Source organism: Paroedura picta, chromosome 2 (genome assembly GCF_049243985.1).
Source record: "Paroedura picta isolate Pp20150507F chromosome 2, Ppicta_v3.0, whole genome shotgun sequence".
In the NCBI taxonomy this organism is placed as follows: Eukaryota; Metazoa; Chordata; class Lepidosauria; order Squamata; family Gekkonidae; genus Paroedura; species Paroedura picta.
In genome coordinates this window covers 52,230,509-52,256,143 of record NC_135370.1, presented here as the reverse complement: position 1 = coordinate 52,256,143, position 25,635 = coordinate 52,230,509, and the positions used below count along the sequence as shown (strand labels likewise).

The 25,635-nt window shown below is 43.3% G+C and overlaps 1 protein-coding gene across 11 annotated transcripts in view; it reads right to left on the bottom strand.

Annotated features, from left to right (window-relative positions):
- QTMAN (queuosine-tRNA mannosyltransferase) overlaps positions 1–23,335 on the bottom strand; it is a 269,467-nt gene extending 246,132 nt beyond the window's left edge. For 3 of the 11 annotated variants that reach the window (XM_077320143.1, XM_077320137.1, XM_077320145.1), the window contains exons 1-2: positions 23,180–23,335; positions 12,264–12,304 (exon numbers count right to left, since the gene is read on the bottom strand). The gene's annotated coding sequence lies outside the window, so the exon portion shown is untranslated. Of the gene's footprint in view, positions 1–3,271; positions 3,291–3,522; positions 3,542–12,263; positions 12,305–23,179 lie in introns of those variants that run through there. The other 8 variants (XM_077320136.1, XM_077320146.1, XM_077320147.1 and 5 more) reach the window with 6 other exon arrangements.
- Positions 23,336–25,635: the final 2,300 nt, after the last annotated feature.

Below are 25,635 nucleotides of genomic sequence, written 5' to 3'. Positions count from 1 at the left end.
TCTGATAGCCATCTTCAAGGCTGCCATATAGAGGCTGGAGCAGAATTGTTCTCTCTTGCCCGGGAGGCATGGATCAGAACCAATGGGATGAAATTAAGTCATAAGAAATTCCGTCTAAACATCCAAAAGAAGTTCCTGACAGTTAGAAAAGTTTCTCAGTGAAACAGGCTTCCTCAGGAGGTGGTGGTTTCTCCATCTTTGGAGATGTTTAAACAGAAGCTGGATAGCCATCTGACAGAGAGGCTTATTTTGTGAAGGTTCAAGGGGATGGCAGGTTACGGTGGATGAGCGATAGGGTTGTGAGTGTCCTGCATAGTGTAGGGGTTGGACTAGATGGCCCAGGAGGGTATTACTCTATGATTCTATGACTCTTCAGAGCAATGTAATGACAACTACCCTTGCTTCTTGCATTCCCTAAAAGCCTCCTGTTCGAGTCATCATAAATCATCTGCAACTTGATGCCACTCATGTACATACCTATAGAAAATGTCACCGATTCCACTTTATGAACAGGAGTGAGTAGGAGCAAGTTTTAAAAATCTTCCCCCTTTTGTTTTAAACATGCATACCAAATACATAAGAAACACATGAAGGAAAAGGCATTAACTACTCAGTAAATTCTGTTATTTTAGCACTTGGCCTTATCAACAAAACAGCACAGAAAGCATGAAATAGCATTCACCAGATTAATACTAAGCACTTGTCATACTGCACAGCAATGTGCAAGTTCACAGGATTTGTTCCCCACCACCGGGATACAAAATGAACCATTTTCTACATATGGACAAATATTTAAGCCAGTCAGTAACACAACCTGTGCAAGTCTGGTTTGCATTTTCTCATTTGTATGAAAGGGTTTTTTTTTTTGTTAATTTAAAACAAAACAAAAAAGATAATTCTGAACCTATTACATAGAGAAATGCCAACAGCTGTCTCTTTTGGACTAAAATTCTACTTCTTTTGACCCCTTGATACCCAAGCTTACTTGTAGCTGGTGAAAGGATGCCTTTATTCAGCCAGAATCACATGTAGCTCTTTGCCACAACAGGAATTGTGGCAGCAAAACCTACTGAGCTACAGGTGTACAAGCTTCAGGCATTATAAGGTGTGTGTATATATACATAAAGAGCCTCTTGTGGCGCAGAGTGGTAAGGCAGCTGTCTGAAAGCTTTGCCCATGAGGCTGGGAGTTCAATCCCAGCAGCCGGCTCAAGGTTGACTCAGCCTTCCATCCTTCCGAGGTCGGTAAAATGAGTACCCAGCTTGCTTGCTGGGGGGTAAATGGTGATGACTGGGGAAGGCACTGGCAAACCACCCCGTATTAAGTCTGCCATGAAAACGCTGGAGGGCGTCACCCCAAGGGTCAGACATGACTCGGTGCTTGCACAGGGGATACCTTTACCTTTATATATACATAAAATCTTAATTTCTAAGCATTATCTAAAAGTTTAAGTAAGCCTTGGGGTAAGGTGACCAGATATTAAGTAAGCCTTGGGGTAAGGTGACGAGCCGCAAGGGAGTGGCGGGCTATAAATCTAATAATAATAATAATAATAATAATAATAATAATAATAATAATAATAATAATAATAATAATATTAACATTGGTAAAGCGGGACACTATTGACCAGGGGAGTTCTTGATTAAAAATTTGGTCTATATGGAGCAACAGAAAGTTTCATAGAACGCATAGAATGCAAAAATAGTATTGTAATATATATTTTTTTAATTTTAACATAAGTACAATTTGCCAGGTACCCCCATATGTCCCTCCAAAAGTGGGGCAATCTGGTCACCTTATCTTGGGTGTATATTATCTTCTGTATATTATCTTCTGACTTAAAAACACAAATACCTCATTCCAGTCAGTGGTCCTTGCCCTGTAGCTGTGCATGGGGATCTCCATCACAAGCAGGCAACTCTGGAAACCAAGTTGCAGCCCGCACAAGCGATTCCCCCTTAAAACAAGGGATTCATCCTCTCAGATGTCACCTAGCAAGCCATCTATTCACTATGAATGGCCTTTGGTCCAGCAAAAAAATGGCATGTACACATAACCTGTAGGTGCTGGGGTAAAGTGCCTTCAGTGTCCTCCTTTCCCCCAAATAATCTCTCTTACCTATTGAGAAGGCTTTATCTTTACCCACCTAACAATCATATTAGCAAAATAAGTCTTCCTATGTTAATTACAAATTTACTCCTATATTAGTGACAAAAGTAAAATGCAAATGGACTGCAGAAGTTCAAACTGCAATAATTTCAATACGTTTTCACAATCTGGTAATAGCATCATACAGGCAAACCACAAACACCTGACATTTTGTCTCAAGCTTCTCTCCTAGAAGTTATGGGTACCCCATCTATCCACACCCAAAACCACTTTAAAAAAAAAGCTTAATCATGAAAAAAAATGTTAAATGGGAAGTACTACCTCTTTAAACTTCTCTTGTACTTCATTTCTGAACTTTTACAAAAAGCAGCAGTTCAAAAATTCTTTTAAGAATGCAGCTTATAAAGGGAAAGATCAGGATATGAGCAGAACATGTAGGCATATTCCAGACAAAACTATTATGAGCATTACCAAACTTCAGTATCGCATGGCCAATATTAATTCTAGGCTATTAAAATATCCAATCACTATTGCCCAACAATCAGGAACTGTATTTTCATAATTAAACATAATAGCCATCCTAAAAGACAAAAGGAAAAAAAAGAGGCACCACTTCATGATTTACTGATCCCAATTCATTTCCAAAGCCCAGTAACTTACTCAGGAAAGTGACACTGCCCATTAAAGCTTGTGATTTTCAAATATTGTGCAAATCTGTAGGTGAGCCTCTGCCTTAAAAGCAGAAGCAGAAATAACAAGGAAGAACACAGGAGCAAACTTCTTTTACAAATGCAGGAATGCAAAATGTACCGGTTAATACAGTGCTTAACCACACTTTTTTCAGCAATCCCAGAGAAGCAGTACTAAGAAAAGCAGTAATTACTGCAATTAGAAGGGTACAGACTTGGCATGAATCCAAGGCACCACCACTGGAGTGAAATTGGCAGAGGAGGATTTTCCCACCTTCCTCACTCCAGCTGTAACCACTGAGCCCCTAAAATTCTGCTCATGAGGATCAAGGGATCAGTGTGGGGAACAAAGTAAAGGGGGAGAAAACCAAAAACTGCCTTCCTCTGTCAAGAGTAGTACTGCTATACCAACAAAGCAGCACTTTTAGATCCAGTCCCCTAGCAATTAAAATGAAAGTACTTCAAATTTTTACCTGTAGGAAGGAAAATCCCTGCACCCTTTGTGCATGATCACAAAATCACCATTTTCACAATACATTTGTATATAATTTTTCTAAGAAAAGATGCAGCAGCTCGCACTAAATAAATCAGGGCCAATTCCAGGATTGATTGACTGATATATCTCAGCTACACAGAAAACAGAACTCCCTGATTTTCTATTAGACAATGAATGTAAAGTCAGGAACACACAGAAGCCCATCCAACTATCCTTCAGGATACAGACCTCTCCCACACACACACCATCACCGTGGCAGGAATACTTTCAGTCTATATACATAACCACACATGCATTCCAACACCCTGTAGCATGATGGGAAATGGAACCCAGGATGGAGCTATGCAGAAAGCAGCAGGTGCTTCTAGTATAATCAGAGGCCGGAAGCAGGTTTAAATCACTACCATCATGGTGGTTTGGATCCAACCACCCATTTCTGAGTATGTCAAGGAAGGGAGTTTCCTCTCAGTCCCCTCTCCCCTTCAGACCCAAACTTTGACTGTCATGTTCCTGAGGGCCCACTAAGAGCCACAAACAAAATTTGGGAGAGGAAATGTTACCTGAAATAGAACTGTTTCCTGAATTTATGATGGGGAATTAGCAAGTCTAGGATACAAAGGTCTGCAAGAGGGGTAACAAGCAAGAGACTCCACTTTTGTATGGGGGAGGGATTATCTGACCAGAAATATCTGGCAGAGGCAGTTTTTATAAATTAAGTTTAAAAAAATTAAAAACAAAATAAAAGTCCCTAACATACAAACACACAAATTTAAGCTAACACATACACACAGAGGAAACAAAAGAAGCAATGCTTTGCAATAAGGTTTAAGGGGTGGGTTAGCAAATGTGCATGCACGGCCCTGCTTCCCTTCCCCCCCCCCCCCACAAAAAGAAGCTGCCGGGCCACAAGCTAATTGGCCGCTTCTGCGGCCGATTTGCTTGCGGCCTGGGAAGTTTCTTACTAGGGGGGGTGGGGAGAGTGCCAGGGCCTTCGCGGCCCAGTGGTTGGGGACCACCGGTCTAAGGCATTGGTTCTCAACCTGGGGGTCAGGGTTGAACCAGCCAGGGATGTTCACTCAGGATGGGTTAAATGGCTGGCAGCTGGGGGGGGGGGCAGCAAAATTGATTAGTTTAATAGCTTGCATCCATTTTAACCTAACGGCTAGTAAGAGGTTGTGCCCCACTGTTAGGTATAAATGCCAAGCAAACATTTCAGCCTAACAATGACTAAGAGCCATTTTACCTGTTTCAATCTAACCCCCCCCCCCACCAGACACACAGACACACACACACTTGGTGGAAGCAAAACTGACTGGTGAAATAGCTGCCTGTCATTTAAACCTAACAGCTGGGCAGGTGTTTATCAGCTGTTAGGCTATCAGCCATTTAAACCTAATAGTGAGCTGTGGACCTGCATTGCTCAGCAGTTGGGTTTAAATCACCTGAACAGCTGAACTGAACCAAAGTCCAGTCAATGTTTGAGAAAGGTACCTTCCCTGAACATCAGTTTGGGGCTCCAGATAAGGTCAGGTTCATGCTGGATTTTGGCTCATCAACCACTTCATGCCCATCCCTGTTCTTCATGCATTCAGTAGGATTTCTGCATAAATATCTTTAGGATCATTTCTCCGGGGTCACAGATAGAGGGTAACAATAGGAGATATCATCAAGCCACCCCCAGCTTACATGTGGAGTCCCTCAGGGAGCGGCCCTCTTTCCAATCCTATTTAACATCATCATATACTCTCTTGCTCAACTGATATGGAAGTTTGGCCTGGGATGCTCCGGCAGGAACCTGAGAGTGATCTTCGATGCCTCCCTCCTCAATGGAAGCACAGATCACAAGACTAGCATTGTTGGTATTCTGCCACCTTTGCTACGCCAAACTACTTGCACCCTACTTGGCCCCGGAACACCTAGCCACAATTGCTTAGCAGGAGAGCAAGTTTGGGCTGGCAAGGAAGACATGCACACACAGCTAAACAGATTTTTTTGACGTTGAATTGGCCACAACTTTATTCACCAGCTGGAGTGACTCTGGGCTACCTCATAGTCAGCCAACCATGAGGAAACCAGACCCCAGAGACAAGACCATGGTTGCCAAGCCCTCGACACCCCATAGCCACTGGGATCAGTGCAGGGAGAGCAGCCATTGCAATAGTGGTTCCAATGGGTGTGAGCCTCTGATTGGATCCCCCCAGCTACCTGGTGATGTGAGCTTGCCCCCCAGCCGGGGAGGTTCAGCGTCCTAGCATCACCACAGCCTCTAATGGAGGCTCCCCTTCATTAGCTGAGTCCAGTTCGCAGACGCGGATCAGAGCCTCTCTGAGCGACCCGCACGTTGTCATCCTGCCAGCCCCCGCCCATCCGCGTCAGCAACCTTCGTCCAAGTGGTGAGGCGCAGCCACGATTATCAACACAACAGTCACCTCTAGGTTGGACTTCTGCAACTCACTCTATGCAGGCCTATCCTTAAACTTGATCCAAAAACTAGCGTTGGTCCAGAATGCAGAAGCCAGGGTCCTCACAGCAACACCATGGAGGTCCCACATTCTGCCCACTCTCCAACAACTGCACTGGTTACCGGTTGAATTCCGGATCAGATTTAAGGTCCTGGCAATCACCTTTAAGGCCATACCCAGTCTGGGCTGAGTGTACCTGAGGGACTGTCTCTCTGGTTACACCCTCAAAGAGTGTTACTCTCTGCCACCTCCAACCGACTGGTTATCCCTGGCCCCAAGGAGGGTCATTTGACCTCAACCAGGGCTAGAGCGTTCTCTGTCCTGGCCCCCACCTGGTGGAATGAGCTCCCACAGGAGATCAGGGCCCTTACGGAACTAGACCAATTCCGCAGGGTCTGCAAAGGAGACCTCTTCCACCAGGCATTTGGTTGAGGTTGACAAAAACTAACAACATCTACTAGGCCCCCGAGACTCCCTTCCATGAATTCAAACTCCCTGAACCGACCAACCATGGGACTGTTAGAATGTTGAGGCTATTAATTACTGTTATTGTTATTCACCCAACATGGTTACCGAGATTTACTGTATTGTTCTTCTATGCTTCATGTGAACCGCCCTGAGACTCAGGGGAGGGTAGTATGTAAATGTAATCAATCAATTAATTAATTTGTGCTTGCCAACAATTCACAAGTCAGACTTGACAGGGTTTGACAATGAAGCAGTCATAGCATTCCTTCATTTATTTAGTCAGAAAAATGGCCTGACGTAGTGATAACTCTGACATTTCGAGATCATATGTGGAAGCAGCAGTCACTGGTGCTATCACACTGAACCCGGAAGATTAACCATACAGTGCTTCAGGGAGGAACAGATTTTGTGAATCAGGCACATTACCATTTGTGAACTCTCTCATGTTTTTCACATAAGGCTATAACCACATAAACAAAACACACTTCTCCAAGGGTGGGAAGTACACCAGCAGTACTGCTCTAATCATAGCTTCAGATTTGAAAACGCAGAACTGTCACACATACAGAGTTTTAGAGCTACAGTTATAAGGGAACTATTATGAATGTTAAAAATCAACAGAACTTGACTGCAACATTTAAGAAACAACTAAGTTCTCAACACTGTGCACAAATGTTTTTACTGCAGTTTATGGAACTCTAACCATATGATAAAAATTTGCAAAAATCGTTGCTTGAAAACACACAATTTACCCCCGTGGGAAGTAAATGCAACTTAGTGTCCTTTACAGAATTTATAAAAATCTGACACTTTATACCTATTTCTGAATAAAATATTCTAATCTACACTATTTCATTTTGAGACACAGGCAAACTTAGTGAATTACTTTCAGACACTAGGTAATCCAAATCACCTCTTTAAAATGCCACATTATGCTGAGAAGAAAACCAGAAGTCTGGCACTAGTCTTTCTCCATCCCTCATCACCACATAATGGCTGGGAACTTATTGCTGGTGGTTCAAAGCTACAGAGAGGGAAATGTGTGGTTTTCATTGGTCCCCTCAAAGAAGATCAATAGTGTGCAAGTGGGAACCCATCAGCCACATCCAGCCCCAAAATAGATACTAGCTGGCTCACCATTCAGGCTATGCTTGTTTAGAAACTTGGATGAACCCTTTCGACTTACCAGCTGCTTTAGAACTGGCTGTGAAGGGGAGAAACTATGCCACCAAGCATGTGTCTTTTTTTTGTTTTGTTTTGTTTTTCAGTAGCCTCACTTCCCTTTGCCATCTCCCTAAGAAGTCTAAGACTCCCCTGCAGAGTGGCATTAGAAATTTGGAGAGGGGTCCTCCAAAAGAAAGGATTAAGGGAACCAGCCTTTTGTCACTGTGGCCAACTCATCTGGTTTCCAATCACTGAACCTGAGAGTTGGGAGAGTGCCCACTTATTGTGAGAAAGTCATGAGGAGGGCAGCCAGGGCAGCAGCCATTCTATAGTCCTTGGGCAGACATAGAGGAGCAGCAATGATATTAAAGTGGGATATAACACAGCTGTGCATGACACAGAGATGTAAGAAGCAGGAACCATGTGGACATGGGGTGAAGAACAGGCAGTACTATTCAGGACCCAAGCTGAAGATGACACTGCTAACCTGAAGGAAGTAAATACTAAATAAGATGTACAATGCTCTCAGCACAACTTTTCCTTATACTGAGAAGCTTCTCCCTATGATAACCCATATCACTTTTTCCCCCTTAAACAAATTACAAGTGATACAAGACAACTTCCTTTTTATACTGATTCATATATGTATGTCCATATAATTTGAGACCCAAGGATGTGTCACACTCTCGTACAGCCCTAAAATGCCTCAGAAAACGGGGGGCTGGTTCTTGTGAGTATAAATCCCTGAGAAGTTCCCGAGAAGGGCGGGGGGGGGGCTGGACTGGATAGCCATTTTTTATTATTCCAGCTTTGTGTGATTCTGATTTAGAAATGTTCAGTGCATACACAGTAGCTGCAAAGGAGAGAACACTTTCCTTTGGTATCTAGCATTGGCTTATTTCCTCAAATAATAATTGGTTTTTATACCTCACCTTGCACTACCCGAAGGAATTGCAAAGCAGCTTACAATCAACCTTCCCTTCCTCTCCTCACAAAAGAGATGCTGCGAGGTAGATGGAAATGAGAGAACCCTAAGAGAACTGTGAGTAGCCCAAGGTCACCCAGCTGGCTACATGTGGGAAAGTAGGGAATTAAGTCCAACTCTCCAAATTAGAGGCAACCGCTCTTAACCACTACCGCCAAGCCATTACTGCTAACTGCACTAATTGGGGAGGGGGGCTGTTAACATATATCAGTTGATTTTTCCACTACAGTCCTTTGCTTTGGATTTGACACCTGGGCCACAGTGAAGATAAATTTGAAAATAGCCATTGTGTAGCACATGTTGTATATTGTACCAGTACTACTCTAGCCTCCCAATAAGCATCTCCAGTATTCAGCTAAAGAAACTGATTCTAGCCACTGTTACTAGGAGATCTACAAATGTTAGCATCATAATCAACTTTACATTAGAAAAATATACAGCAAGAAGCGGAAGGAGGACAGTTGGGTGTTTAGATTAGCCTCTTATCTGTCAGAGCTACCCCTCAAAAGAACGTTTGCTAACTGATGAAGAAATAAACGATGGAAACACTGGCTGTATAGAAATGCAATTTTACACGCAAAACGATCTGATAATGTAACATTCTGTATGAAGCCAGTATTTTTATAAATTATGATCCAAACAGAGTCCTAGTCAATTCACCCAAAGATATCAAAATTATCCCTTTATTATATGCGATCCAAGTATCTCCCTTGAGGCTATGGCTATCCGAAAATATTTAGCTTGTTTCCAAGCCAATATTTTCTTCTCCTCCTTTTATTATGAAATTGCAACACATTTTCAATAACTTTTAGTTTTGCTATACACAACTGCAAGAAATTTCCCAGAACTCTTGAAAGACCTGACATGCAAAATGGTTCTCTAGTCAACTTGTGCATTATTAAGCTGAAAGAAGGTATGTAAGATCATTTGATCATTGAAAGCAATGGAAAAACATTGGGAGCTTCAGGACAGACGGATGAACTTCAGGTCATATAAAACATTACCCAAGCTATATTTGAAGAAAGATGTGAAAGTGCCTTGGGTAAGACTACTTTGCGTTGCTAAGAAACGCTGAAGATGGATGAAATAAATTGTTTCAGCTAAACAGAGCCAACTCCAGCCATTACTTATTTGTGTAATGTTTTCGTGTACTGATTATTCATTTTAACAAGTACACAAAAGATAATCCCTCATTAAACCATTTAGACAAGGGAAAATGTATGAACTGTATGCAAGTGCTCAAAAATAGCCAGGTCGTGGAACAAACAGAGTTTTGAAAAATACTTTTTTTTGTTAAAAAAAAAATTGCAACAGATTGTGCAGAAAGACCCTGGTAAGGTATTATAAAGACCCAAAGGCACTAGGCTTTATTGCAATATTCCTTGTATTTGCTGCCTGGCAAAGCAGGAAGCCATGTCTGTTTCTGTGATTTAAAAAATCCTACTGTAAGAACCCAGGACTCATGCATTTGGTACAAAGATTGAAAAAATCTTTGTAATTTAAGGAAACTGGCTACTACATTCTCAGTCCCTAAAACTAGAAGAAAGTCTGGCTCTGCAGCTGATAGGCAAAGGAACTCTTTACCTGACCCAATCCCATCAAACTAGCCCTTGTCATTATTCTACTGGGAAAACAGTGAATAAAAACAATTAGGAGGAAAGAGGGAGGAATTGTTTGTTTGAAAAGTTTTCTTTTAAGAAAATCAGTTTGCAGACTCAGATAGCTAACAGTTCACACACCCCAATAACAAACTTCTAGACATTCTCTTTCTTCCAAAGGTGGATAACAGAAATTTCAAACAAAAAATATCAGTAATTGCCAAGTTCATCTTCCTCTCTCCAAATTATCCATAGCAAAATGACATAAAAGTTATTGGGAATGCAAACAACACAAAACAATTTTAAAAATACACAACAAAGCCCACCACTAAAGACAGGTTAATGTTTTGCTATACAATTTTAATAATTAAACACAATCAAGAGTTTTAAAATTCTAGACACGTGGAAAAATATTTCAACCAGCAGCTTAATCATATGCATGCTTACTTAGAAGTAAAATTCACCTCGTTCAATAGGACTTATGCTCAATTAAGTGTGTATAGGACCGAAGCCAAATCCTCTTAATATAACCACATATGAAATCTCTTAGGGCAGATACGTATCCTTCAGTTAAAGTTTTTCACTATGTATGTGTTCCAAGGAAAACATAATATGATTTCTCTATGGAATGAAACATATTCAGGAACGCTATGATGTCAGATCTACCACCCAATCTGACTTTGATAAAATACGGTGACCACAAAAGAGGGTGATCGCAGTAAGTACCATTTCCCAGAGAATTCTAGAAAACACACAGATTTATTGAACCCAGTAAATATTCAATATCCCAATGCACTTAAAGTTGAAAAGTTCTATTTCTGGGGGAAAATTAGTTGCCAAGTGACCTGTAAATCCTAGACATCTGTTTAAAAGAGGTTTACCCATTCCATGTATTTCCCAACAGATATTCCTCATGAATGTACATTCAGGGCAATTTTTTAAAAAAAATAAGACAAATTAAAACAAAGTGGCCTTTGTTAAAATTGTATTTTCTTAATTTCAATTTGATTCTTTTTAAATTTCAGTAATAGTAAACATCTTTGTTTTAAGATGAAGTCTGAATTTAACAGAAATGTTGAAGTTAAGTGTAAGGTAACCAGATTGTCCCACTTTTGGAGGGACATCTGGGGGTACCTGGCAAATTGTACTTATGTTGAAATTTTTAAAATATATATTACAAGACTATGCACTCTATGGAACTTTTTGTTGCTCCATATAGACCAAATTTTAATCAAGACCCCCCCCCCACCCCGGTCAATGGTGACCCACTTTACCAATGTTAAAATCTGGTCACCTTAGTCAAGTGTGTACTTATAATCTCTTAACACTATGAACCTCTATCAACCACTAACTGTGTAACTCACTTCCTCCAGCTGATCCCCCTATGCAGCTACAGCCATGGAGTCTCCCCAAAATGCTACTGCTGGGCCAGGCAACCTCAGCAACAGAAGGAAGAGTGGGAAGAAGAAATCCACAAAAATCACAGGCCTGACCTTCCAATTTAAGTTAAGCGGTTAAAGTTTGCTCTGTAGAATATACCTAACATTAAAATGAAACATTACAAATATTGCTGCCATGTATAGCAATAGTACAAACTCTTGAACAATTAGACTACAAACCAGAAAGCAGATATTTACTTCCAGTTTCTTGAAGAAATAGTTTTGCCCAGTAACTACCAGCCCTTTTTCCAGGAAACTCTCAGGCACTTACAGTACCTCCCTGTGCAGAATTACACCCATCTGAGCCCACTGATTTCAAAAGATCTTTGAGAGTGAAACTCTGCTTAGATTGCACTGTCAGCCTGCCCTGAAAGCCTTCTTACTTGGTGCCTTTCCATGCCAAAAGAAGCCTAACACAAACCCTTAATTTTCCACTTTCTAACTCTGTTCTGTTAAAATGTCATAAACTGTGGTGTGTAAACTGCAGTTTGCTGCACTAATGCAGCTCAGTTTATCAGATGTACCTATTCCAGTGAGTCTGCACAGCTTTCCTCCTCTAAGCAGAATCCCAAATTCCCTTGCCTGACTGGCCCTGCTTGCAGAGAAAACAAGACACCTTGGAGATTTTTAATCTGCTCTCGTCTAAAATGCTGTTCTCCCATTCCCTTCTTGATCTAGTCACTACACTGCATTCCCTAAACTTTTTTTGCTTTCAAACCAAGTAGATGTTTTACAGTCATCACCTCTGCCCTTCCTCTCATCATTTCACCACATCCCGATATTTTGTTTCCTCCCCCACCCCCTCAGAAACTGAAGCTTGGGAAGAAATATCCATCATAGTTAGGTCACTCACCCACTTGCTCTCTCTTAGGATGTACGGGGTGGGGGAGCTTTCTTCATGGCCAGGAAAATAAGAAGAGGAAATATATGGGTTATAACCTGGTTTTGACTGTAACATTTCTGTGGCACAATTTCTAGCATATTAATTGGCAAACAGAGTAAATGGATACGAAATATTTTGCCCCACTGCTTAGATGTCTAATCAAGAGAGGCTGAAACCAAAGTCCTACTTGGTGGGTCATCCTTAGCAAGGAGGAGGTATATTGAAAAAAGCCAGAAGGAAGGGAAAAGGGAGTGGCCAGGTTTTTCTACTGATCTGTGCAGCCAGCCCAATATCCAGCAGACTGTTAGGGGGAGTACTGCTGAACATCATAGGACTTCTGAATTTGTCCATAACCAAAACCACACTTTGCATTAAGATTAAAAAGCCAAGTCAACCTGTGATTTAGAATTCTGGTTTGGCATCCACCTTCAAACCAAAATTTGTTGGGCAGCCTGCCCTACTGAATAGCACAGTACACCAGAATATTAATCAAACCGTGGTTTATCATAACATCTGAAGAAGCCCATATTTCTAAGCAGCCAAATTCTAGAGTGCAGGGTTTCCTGGAAAGTGGTTTTGAATTGTACGAGATGGGACTATATAGGATCTATTTAGTTGTAAAACAGTATGTTTTCACTTCTGCCAAAGAAATAGTCCTTATCACAGTGCCTCTATATTTTTTAAAAAGGCCATCTGGGCGGTGCTGTCCGGGTCTCGGGGCTGCTGTCGGGGCCAGTCGGGGCCTGTCCAGCCCTCCGAGAGCACAAGCAGCGGCCCAATCCAGATGCGCCCAGCAAAGCTGGACACATCCAGATTGGGCCGGCCCCTGGAGCGCCCACCTCCAGGCCCACGCCACCCAGAGACCATTTGGGCCCTCCAGTTAAGAAGCCACGAACCCGGGTAAGCAGCGCTCTTCCTGTGCGGAAAGGGGCTGGAGATGCCTTCCCCGATGCCACAGAGGTGGTAGGTGTGCTTGGCGGGCCGCAGGGAGCCCGCATTCCGTGGGTGGGGGCGGTAAGGTGCATTTCTTATGCAATGTGCTTGTTTTAAAATATATGAATTAGAAAATTTGAAACTATGGAAACCATTCACTCAAAATTGCTTTAAATTCAATTCACCCTGGCTATACTTAGCAAATAATTTTGTCCTTATGAAGGGTATCTCAGTGTGACACCTTACTTAGTTCAAGAAATGTTCATTAAATGTTGGCAAACATCCCACCTTAAAACATCTGTACTAACACATATGGTATCTTTAATATGGTTTCATAGTTTGCAGTATGATCAAAAAAGGCACACCCTATCCTATCCTAAGCATTTATTTGCTGTTTGAGTATATCAGAAGACTTGCCATACATTCTTTTCAAAATATTGCACATGCTTTAACCTTCTCCTTTCTTCCTTTCATTCAAGTGTTTATTAAGAATAAAGCATCCATTAGTTAGCCTGCAAAGTCTTATGATCCCCAAAAGTTAATTTTCTTAAATGTCCTAAACTTAAAAATGTGTCTAGTCCAGTCATGAGAACACTGAACGTTCTCTGAATTTGTCCATTTTTTTCAGCTAAACATCTAAACGTAGCCATCTGTTTTATAAGAAGCCAACAGATTAAATTAAATAGCAATCTAATAGTTTTATGCAGAAGTGAGACTAATTTCTTAAGCATTGCCAGTAACAATAATCAGGGCCATGCAACCCTAAAACTACAAATCATATCCAAAAACAAAAGAAATGTATGACAACAGAAGCATTTTCCTTTAAGGGGGAGAAGGGAGGTTAAGTGTAAGATCAAGACAGGAAATTGTTCTTGTTAAGCTGAAAGATCATGTAATTGTTTATTTGGGAAAACTCTGATTTACCTTAAACTATGTGCAAGGTTGGAATGAGAAGGTCACTGTGTATTAAATTGCAGTCCAGTAGACAACCAAGGTCAAAGGCAAGTATTCTGAAAGTTTACATTAGAAAGACCTCGAGCTTTTGTATTTTGTATTCACAAAATACGGCTAAGACCTTCCCACAGAGCACCCCATCCCATAGTGTATAATATAAACCATACAAAACAAACCACGCAAGCCAAAGAAAGTGTTGAAGAATATTAATTTAGGAATTTTTACATGCTTGTTGAGTCAAAGCAGCATGTAAGGTTGCTTTATATCTCCCTACCAAGTTTCTTACTGCAGTCCAGCAAGACTCTTGGACTCGGGAGAACCATGTGGATGGGCCAAGTTCCGACACTCACTGGGTGGCCTTGAGCAAACTGCTCTCTCAGACAGAGTTACCCTATGAAAAAATAATGAACTCTATAGCGATTGTTGAGAAGAGGAAAGGTAAAGTTTGGAGAAGCAGTTCATACAGAGAGAGCAATTCAACGCCCACTTGTGCTGGTTCACTCCAACTGACATTAGTGTGTCGATACAGAGCCAAAGAAAACAGAAGAGTCCACCTTAAAAGATTTGTATCTTGCCTCTTTAGGTTTATATGAAATATATGCACATTAAATTTTCTTCTACATAATTTGTACTTTCAGGACAGCAATAAAAAAACAAGTTTTTTAAGATGTGAGGCAAGCTACTCTGAATATTCACACATTTATTTTTATTTTTCACATCTCATCTGCAGCAATATGTTTAAGGTGTATATTTAAGACATTTACTTTGAGACTTATCTGAAAGTAACACTGAAAATGCTGTGCCTGTTGCAGAAAAGTTTTGTATGATCAGATTGCTGTTTCTGAGGACCACCAAGTTAAAAAGCTAAATAAAAGATCCTCCCTTCTAATGCCACACCCACAAAAACAGACTAATCACAAGTTCCTGAGCAACCTAAAAATCATTGGAGTGAACAGTGTAACACGTTGCCCCACCCCCCACCCCAAAAATGCATACACTTACACACTATATGTGACATGTATTCATTTCCCCAAACCAAACTCCATTATACCTTGGGGTATTAAAATATTATCCAAAATTCTGCTCGGGGGAGCACAAGTCAGTGTATTGTACATCTAAAGCCTGTTTCAAATATCCAACATGATTAATCACTAACATCTATTGTTCTCACACAGTTATTTTTCTAGCACAAGCCTGTATCCGTCTGCAGCACAGTAAATCCCTTCCATCTTAACCCACCTATGCCTGTGCTCTGTTGGAGTCACCCCCAGAACATGGCTGGCTCAGTTTTCAAGCCCAGTTACTGGCAATAAATTTAGAACTCTCTGAACAGCATTTACAGAAGAGAACTGGCAGTGGGGGGGGGGGGAGTGAAATCTTCTCTCTTCTACTTGCTCTGCCTTGCAAGAACTCCCTGACTTCCCAACCCTACATTGCGATGTGGGAATTCCAAGTTTCCTTGTAACATCTAGTTTAAGCACCACTCTTCCAATTAGGAATAGGAACCCCCTCTGTTCTCTAGTTTCACCTGGCACCATAATCCTACCTACATGCAGCAAGTTTATTTTATATCCATAGCTATCATCAGCATAAAATAACTCAAACCAGGCCATGCACATTCATAAGTATATCTAATTTTGAATTTATTTGTAAATAGAATTAATTTAATTAGATAAAATTGGGGGAATGGGCATTCATGAGTCAGGGTTTTTTTTAATCAATCCTCTACCGTTTAAAGTCCCTCCATTCAGAGCCGCATTTCCAAGACTACTCAGTTCCTATCTGTCTCCTAAATGCACAGCTGCTAAAACCTACCATGAGGCCTCATAAGAGCCCAAATCCCAAGAAATCCTATCAATCCATCTATTTTATTTTTATCTTATTTTTCATCCATAAAGTTCAAGGCAGTATAAATTATCTCCCCATTCTCGAGGTATATTCACAAACAACCTAGGGACCTAGCCCAGACTGACCCACAGTGGCATTCTAGGCAGAGTGCATGGAAGTCAATAGTCTTAAAAGGGCAAAATTCTGCTTAGGATGGCACTGCCAGTGTGCTTCAAACATAAGTCCACCCAGTCACAGGTTTGCAGTCTAACCACTACATCATATTAGCATTCAGTAATCTAAAAGAGCTTCCAAACTGTCAGAGGTCCATCATGTCCACCTTGTCATGCCCTAACAGATTGTGAGAAGACCTTGGCACAGGTGGCAAAAAACACCAGAACTATTCAAACTCATTGGAGAAAGCATTAATGCTCGGCATGGTCAGTGGCAAAAGGAAACGTGGTCACCAAAGGATCCGCTGGCTCGACACCATCAGAGCCGACACAGGGATGATCATGGGCCAACTAAAAGAAGCAGTCATTGACAGAAGCACATGGCAAAAACTTTCCTATAGGATCGCCAAGGATCGCCAAGGATCAGGCACAACTGCACATCATCATCATTCTGAAAGTTTAGCGACAACAATGGACAGAGTGACTGCTCTTTAGGGGAGGAGGTGGGGAAAGAGCTGGACACTGGGTGTTGAGTTGTCTCGCATGTGGCACGTGGCAAACCACAAACAAGAAGAAGAAGAAGAAGAAGAAGAAGAGTTGGTTCTTATATGCCGCTTTTCCCTACCCGAAGGAGGCTCAGAGCGGCTTACAGTCGCCTTCCCATTCCTCTCCCCACAACAGACACCCTGTGGGGTGGGTGAGGCTGAGAGAGCACTGATATCACTGCCCGGTCAGAACAGTTTTATCAGTGCCGTGGCGAGCCCAAGGTCACCCAGCTGGTTGCATGTGGGGGAGCGCAGAATCGAACCTGGCATGCCAGATTACAAGTCTGCACTCCTAACCACTACACCAAACTGGCTCTCCAAGTTTCAGCGCTTTTCTTTTTTACTACCAAACTATCCAAAGTTAGTCCCCTCTCAACAGATGATACAGGAACAAAAAACATAAGGAAATCATATTGAGATGTATGCTTAGGCATGAACTTATGCGCAGAAATCACAGTAAAATGCCTGGCTCAAAAGTCCCCTGGAGAGAAATCAGTGCAAAAGCAGCATGCAATACATTTGACATATAACTGCTAGTATGAGACACATGTAGAGAACATATTAATCTAAGAATTGTATTTCATTGCAGGACTTCCCAGAAATTAGAAGTGAACTGAATGGTGTCCTCCGGCAAAGCATTATTTTTGCACCTTCCCCTTCTACTGCAGCTCCCCAATTATAACAGCTCCCATAAACCCCCAATTATGTTCTTGGGGGGGGGGGTCTGTAGCAGTATTTCAGTGGGGAATTTGAGATGCTTGGGGGGAAATGAAAGTGGGTAGAAATCCTTTCATCCTTTACATACAATGCTGATTCTGAAAGCCAAGAAACGTTAATCCAGCAAAAGTTCCTTTAATAATATAATGCAATGGCATTCCCTTAGGGACTCACTAGCCATGTAGGGTTCTTTAACATGCTACATGCAGATCTTCTAGGCACTTTTCCCAAACATGGCCCCTGACTTATATCTGGGAAAATGAGTAAGGCCATTGCCTTACTCATAACATGTTCTACTTGCTCCCCACAAAACTTACCTCATAGCAGTGAGTCCAAAGCCTTTACACTTGATCATTTAAGCACATCTTATAACTGAGGGGAAAGTTCAGAGTTTAAGACAAACCTGGTCCCCCCAAATCTTGAGAGGCTGTGTGGGCCCCCTCAGTTGGCAGCAAAGGCCTGTAACATACACTAGACATTTTTGACTGAATCACACATTGACAGGAACCCAAATTCCAAGATGGACTTCTACATCAAATTTGTTCTCGTTGCTGTTTTTAGAAACTGCCTAAGATTATACTGACATGAAAATATGGTTTCTCTCCATCACATAGCAGTCTCTCAAGCCTAAACTTCTAAGGAAAAAAAACTGCACATTAGAAGTGAGAAGGAAGAACTGCGGAGAATTCATTCCACTCCACATCTTGAAAGCTCTAATTAAAATTCAATATTGCACTTTACATATGGGTTCTTATATGAAACTCCTGTCATGGCTAAGGCTTAAGGTTAACCAGGTTAATAGAGTCCAATAAAACAGCTCTAGTGAATTATATCAAGCCACTGTAATACACCAGGCTGCAATCTGCCTCTCCTTTATTCCTGACCAGTGTACTGAGATTTAAGCCAACAATTTGTGGTTAGCATCCAAGAACTATTTATGTGTAGGACAGAAACTTCCAAACGCCACCCCTCTTCCCTTGAAGAAAGTGCATATATTTACACCTCAAACATTTCCCTCCAGTCTGCTATTCCCATTGTCACAGTGCTATGTGTTAACAGATCTGTATGCATTTGCCAAGCATCACTCAGTTGAAACAGAGACATTCCCCTCAATATGGATTAGTTTTAAGGTGTTTTTCCCCCCTTTTAGTATCAGCCAATCCATGAAGGATTTTCGGAACACCCTTTAACCCAAAAGCTTTATCTTTCTTTATTTTAAGCTATGCTCTCTTTCAGTGCAAAATAATCACAGATGAGTGTAAAATAATCATGGATACAAAATGAGAGAACTCCCATAATAGGTGTTGTTATTATACAAGCCTTTAATACTGTGTTTGCAATGTAACAACTTCTATATTTTTCACTCAAGGCTGGAGCCTCAACACTAAGCATGACATAATTTCAAGCAACAGCAATAAGACACGTTCTGCATCAACATTCTCTTTCCTTTTCCTCTCGAGGGCAATCCTCACATTCTTTCCGGTGAGATTACTGTTCTCCAAATATACCATTTAGCCATACGCGGTTTGGGCCCAGTGTATTTAAGAGACCGCCTCCCTGCCGATACTCCCAAAAGAGCCTTACGCTCCGCCACCTCCAAATGGCTCCGGATCCCTGGCCCCGGAGAAGCGTGTCAGACCTCAACAAGGGCCAGAGCCTTCTCGGTCCTGGCCCCCACCTGGTGGAACAAGCTCCCTAAGATCAGGGTCCTGCGTGAACTTCCACAGTTCCACAGGGCCTGCAAGAAGGAGCTCTTCCACCAGGCATTTGCTTGAGGCTGACTGACTCGAAACATCTGCTGGTCCCCCCAGACCCACCCATGACCGAAATAACTGACCTCCCAATGTTGCTGTTATCTGCTATTGTATTATTAATGACGTATTGTAATGTTTTAATGTTTTATGGAAAGTTGTTTTGATTTTCCATGTGAGTTATATAATGTTCAATGTAACCGCCCAGAGCCACAAAGAATGGGCAGTATAGAAATCCAAATAAATAAATAAATAAATCAGGACTAGTATAGTTACTTTATAACAGCGGTCCCCAACCTTCATCTGGTCGGGGACCGCCTCCGGGGGTGGGGGAGAGCCAGGGGCCCGGCTGCCGCAGTTGCTCAAAAACGCGTACGCGCGGATCTGCCGTGCATGCGCGTTTTGGCCACCAGGTGGCGCTAACACGCATGCGCAGAGTTGCCGCGCATACGTGTTTTGGCCACCAGGGGGCGCAAACGCACAAGCGCGGCTGTTCCGCGCGCGTGTTAGCATCCCTGCCGCGCCGGCTGCCGCGCCGGCCTCTTTCCCCCCCTCACGCTGCAGGTACCGGGCCGCGGACCGGGGGTTGGGGACCCCTGCTTTATAATACATTTGGCTTAACATACTGAGGACCCTTAAGGAGCTTGCGTTGGTTCCACAGGGCCTGTAAGACAGGGCTCTTCTGCCAGGTCTTTGGTTGAAGCCAGGGTGCGGAAAACCTGGGGCCCACATCCATCTGTATTAGGATCATCAGCATTCCTGAATGTTTCAGCCCCCTGAGCTTCTGGGGGAAGAAGGGGAGTGGGCAGGAAGGGACTTGGGTTTTTATTGATTGTCTCATCACTGGAGCTGGTTCTTGGTCTCATATGTTATTGGGGGTTTTAACGTTTTATTGTAACCCATCAGGAGCCGCTGTGCAATTACAGCAGATAATAAATCTAAGTAATAAATAAATAAATGTATAAGTATTAATGTCCACATCAGATGTAACATGAGAATCAATCCATTCTGTACAATGGAATCTCTAGGCTTTAGTTCTCATAAGTTTCCTTTTTTTATTTAGAAAAACCCTACTACAGCATAGCATTGCTAGTTCTACAAGTTCAACCCCTCTAAATAGTTTTTTTTTCAGCTTTATCACTACTCTAAGAGAGAAAAGTTTACAGGCCAAGTTGTTCATAATAATGTACTCCTTGAGTAATTAAGTGCACAATGAGATGTGAACTGATCATAAAGTGAGCAATCACACCACTGCAGCAATATGTGCTAAATCCTGGCCTGTTACATCTTCATATCCAGCATATCCCAGTCCACTGTATCTCCACCATGAAGTGAAGAACAGGGACATCTGAATCCAAAGTCTTCTTTCCAGTTGTGTCTAGAGATGTGAAGGAAATGCTTAGGAAAGTTGTTTTTTTTCCCCTGAAGCCTTTTAAAAAAAATTTCTGACACGAAAAATTTCCTGTGAAATATTCTGTCTTTCAGAATGAGTTAAATGCTTCAATATACACAGCTCTTAAATACAACATGCATTTCTGTATCCAAAAGGATACCTGATAATCAAGACAGGAATATTGCGGGGCTCTCTTTGCTCCTGTGGCCCTTTTTGCTAGACCTTTTCACCTCTTCCTCAAACCATTGTGACTTATATACCCACAGATTGGGTACCAAGTAGCCCTACCTTGCTGAAGAAAATATTGGGAGGTAAGGCAGAAACTGTGTGAAAGCCTCAGGGGGAGGGGGGGAAGACATCATTTAGCTAGGCAGTTATTACTGACCCTTTCGTGATCCCTTTTCCTGACCAAATGATGTTTTATTTAACATATAAAGTTTGTGTTTAGGCTTGATTGGATAGCAAGTATTCCATGTATTTCAGTTTCCCCCCGCCCCAAAAAAAATCTCCAATATTTTTCCCAGGGGGTGTTCCTCATGGCTTCAAAATTTCCAGAAATGTTGTATCTCTACTTGTGTCTCCTTAATCCACTGCAGAACTGGTCTTCTGCTGTGGGTCATATTTCTTTAGCAATAGACAATATGCTGGAAGAATGTGGTCCACAACAAAGGAGTGCCTCCACAACAGAAAAGAGTGTTGTGAATGATGAAATAAGGCTTGGAATATAAAAAGTCATAATTGACCTCTTAGATTTAAAGAACAGAATGTGTCCTTGCAAGTCATGATGCAAGTGAGATGGCAGACAGGGGGGTTGAATTCTTAGGTCTCATAGCCCTCCCAAGGCCTGGTTCATACATGCAGGAGAATGAGGTGACTGAACCCTGAGATAAATGGACTTCTGCTGGCAGAAGTTCATATTTTGGAACAGGGGTAGTCAAACTGCGGCCCTCCAGATGTCCATGGACCACAATTCCCATGAGCCCCTGCCAGCATTCGCTGGCAGGGGCTCATGGGAATTGTAGTCCATGGACATCTGGCGGGCCGCAGTTTGACTACCCCTGTTTTGGAAGGTTCCCTGCAATCAGAAAAGCTGTACAGCAAAGTAAGGAAAGGACTTAGACTATTTTTAGTTGTCATGCTAATTTTTCTAAATGCATAGAGTTGCTTCTCTAATCTCAATGGCCAGGCTAAGTATTTGGATGAAAACCCTATCAGGTCTCCATGAGCTGGCTGTGACTTGAAAGCATTTTACACAGAGGTGCTTAAAAAAAAAATCCAAAACAGGAGTCTAACAGCTGAAATGTAATGGCAGAGTCGGCTATACAACTTCATCATCCTGCTGCTCATGTAAAACCTGACCAAAATGTCTCCTAAATCAGCACAACTCTTGAGTGAGCAGTGACAGGGTTCCCCAATGCTTGGATTACATAAATATAGCCAGGGGCTGGATCAGTAAAGGGGTTGATTTCAGTGGGTTCAAGGGACGTAGCCCCTGTGTCTCCACAGAGCAGACCTGAGACCACAGGACCAAACCAACAGAAAATACTAATTTGTCTAAGGCAGCCAGGATCTCTCTGTGTAGTTAAGGATATCAGTTGGGAAGGGAATGGGGACAAGGGCAGCCCAAAAGAGCTACAGTGCGTACTAATGCTGCTTTTGAGGGATAGAAAGATCTGGGCTGAAAATGAAGATCTGCCACAAGCTTAGCATTATTATAAAGGTTTTAAAGGCTCAGCTTTAACTGAACTGAACAATTCAAATTGGACTCTTCCCGTTTCCTGTGTTATATGGCAACAAGCCACGTAAATTGGGGAGGTGGGTCATGCTAGCAGCAAACCCTAAGCCTTGTCCCCAAACACTGCCGACCCCCACCCCCACCCCCACCCCCACCCCCACCCCCACCCTTTACAACTTTCTCACGCCCCCATTTCTAAAGCGTACCAATAAGTGGATCTGAAAACCCCTCCCTCTCTAAAAACCCCCCAGTGGCAACCACACATTAGACCCCCACCCACCCCATCCCAAAAAAGCAACGCTGCAGATGCTCAAAGGCGCTCTTTTATTATTATTAGTAGTAGTATACTATTTATTATATATATTCTTATTCCTTCACAGAGGCCAGTAACGAAAACTGTGGTCGGGAGCTCCGCTCCGTCCTCCGTGGGCGCATCACAAAGAGGACGCCTGCGGGGCGCCGCCGCGGCCTACGGAGCTCACCCAGGAGCCGCGGCGGAAGGAAGAGGCGGGCTGAGTGCCTCCCCGAGGGGCTCGCGGCGGCATCTCCCAGAAGGGGCTGCGCTTCCTCGCCACTCCGGCGCGCACAAAGCCTCGCGCTGGGCCGCGGCCTCGCCGCTCCACGCCCACCCAGAGCGCCAGGCCAGCGCGCCTTTCTCGCCGGCCGCCCTGCCTGCCTGTCTGCGGTGCTGCAGGGCTGTCCGGCCTAGGCCCGCTGCTCTTCGCGAGGCCGCCCGCGCGCCCTCCGCCCGCCGAGCGCGCCGTCCCCACGCACCGAGCCTGCCTGCCTGCCTGCCTTCCCGCCCAGCTTGGCTCTTTGGACGGCCCTGACGCCTTTCCCCACCCAGAGGGGACTCACCTCCTCGTTCTTGGTCCCTCCTGGAGGCCGTCAGGAGCAACGCGCTACCGGCCCGGCTCCTCCTCCTTCTCCGCCCAGGCGCGGGAGGAAGAGCTGGTGCCAGGACTGCTGGCTGGCTGGCTGGCTGGCTGGCTTCCCTCCTTGAGAGCGCCGCGGCGGTTTGGTGCGGGGGGGGGTAGGAGAGGAGAGCGGCTGAGCGTGCCCCTGCCTTGCTCCTCTCGTCGTACCCCCACCCGGGGACCGAAGGGCTTTCCCCAAACTTCCTTAGATGTAAGACCCGTGGGGGGGGGGGGGGGGAGTGTGGGTTTGCATTCCAAGGACTGGATGCTTACAGGCAGCTGTTTCTCATTTCCAGAGGGTGGAAAGAAGCGGAGCCTAATTCAGAACACCAACGCAGCTTTTATGGATTTGGGTGGGGAGGCTGTTCCCGTCCCCCTCGGCCCCATGACGCCTCGTACTCAAGATCTTAACCGCAGATCGTTTATGTGGAGCACCGAGGGAATGTGGCAGTCCCCTGCAAAAACGTGTGTGCAAGACGTGTTTCACTTCTGACCGAGGCGCTCCTGCAGATTAGAAACATCCTTTAGGACTGCTTGGATTGGGAGGAGGGCGCGCACTAAAAGTTGGATCTGTGTGTATCCTCCACTTTTTAAAAGGAGAACACCAAATCCAAAGTGTGAAATCACATGTGGAAGCCAGGACTGCAGAACGAACCATAAGAAACATGGTTCCAACACTTTGCTGCAGGAGCACGAAAATGTGAATTTGGGTCTTGGATCTTCATGAATTTATATCATTTTTACAATGAAATGAAAGTAAACCACCATCTTACCGTATCTTCGTCTATAGGCAGCAATGCAAAAAATGGGGCTGCTATATTGCAAAAACATAGAATCCATGGATCCTTGGAATTTTTGTGTTGTGTTATCTCAAGTGCACATAGGTTAGTAGCCATAGATCTTACCACAAAAATCTTGGCTCTCCTCATTCGTGGTGTTGCAATGACACAAAAACATGGCTCCACGGCGTGGATCCTTGGGATTTTTTAGTTGGGGAACCCCAAATTCACCATCAAATTACATAGCATGTCTATAGCCCCAGATCTTGCCCCAAAATGTATGCAATGACATGGCACAGCAACACCATAAAAACATGGCTCTGAAGTATGTATCCATAAAAATTATTAGGAATTTTGGATAACATTGTCTCAAACTTGCCATCTGATCACATATGTCCAAAATCACATTACACCACAAAAATCACATATTCAGAGCTTTATGGTGACAGGATGTTACAAAAACATTGTCCCAGAGGACAAATCCTCCTGGATTATCAGGATATTTTGCTGCGGGCCACCCAAAATTCCCTGTCCGATCACATATCTTGTCCATAGTTGCAGATTTCAGCCCAAAGATTAGGTGTCCACCAATTTGTGGAGTTGCAACGGTGCAAAAACATGGTTCTGAAGCATGGGTCCTGAGGATTTTTGCGTTAGGTTACCCAAAGTACCCAAATCACATTTCTTATAGTCACAGATTGCACCTCAAAAATCATGCAGCCATCAACTGTGGTACCACCACATCACAAAAACATGCTTCTAAAGCATGGATCCCCACAAATCATATATCATGCCCATAACCACAAAAATCGTGGATCCACTGCTTCATGGCACAATGATGGTAAAAATGTGGTTCCAAAGCATGAATCTCTGTGCATCCTGAGGATCTTTGTGTCAGGTAACTCAAAATTCCCTATCAAATCACATACATTGTCCATAGCCACAGATATGGCTACAAAAATCACAGCTCAGCCGTTTCATGGTGCCACAGTGGCACAAAAACATTGCAAAGCACTTATTGTCATCCATGGGCTATTTTAGATAATTTACAGCTTTTGTTTTGCGGTTGAATAAAAGCTTTTATTTCCGGATTTTGCTACGGGCTTGCACCCTAGGTCTGCCACCTCTAGGAAGGGAAATACTTGTAGATTTTGAGGATGGAGCCATGAAGGCTGGAGTTTGGAGAGTGAAAGGAGCTCAGCAGAGATGTAATGCCATATTATGCCATATAGTCCATCTTCTGAAGTGGCCATTTTCTTCAGGTAAACTGATTTCCCTTGCCCAGTAGCTCTCCAGTCACTGCCTGCTGGTTTTCAGACTAATCAGTATCTGATAAGGAACAGTTTACCTTGCTTAGATGGTAGAAGGCCTTCTGCATTACTCTTGTGACCTCCATGGAGAGGGAGGCATCGAGGATGACGCTCAGATTTCTGGCAGAGTGGGATTCTGCTAGGTGCACTCTGTCCAGGTTGGGTAAGCACACTTCCTCACTTGGTCCCTTCATACCCTACCATAGAACCTCTATCTTTGAAGGGTTGATCTTCCCAGCTTGAACCATTTTGTCACTGCTTCCAGGCATCTGGTGGGAATCAGGGTGGTCATCCATCAGGAGGAAGAG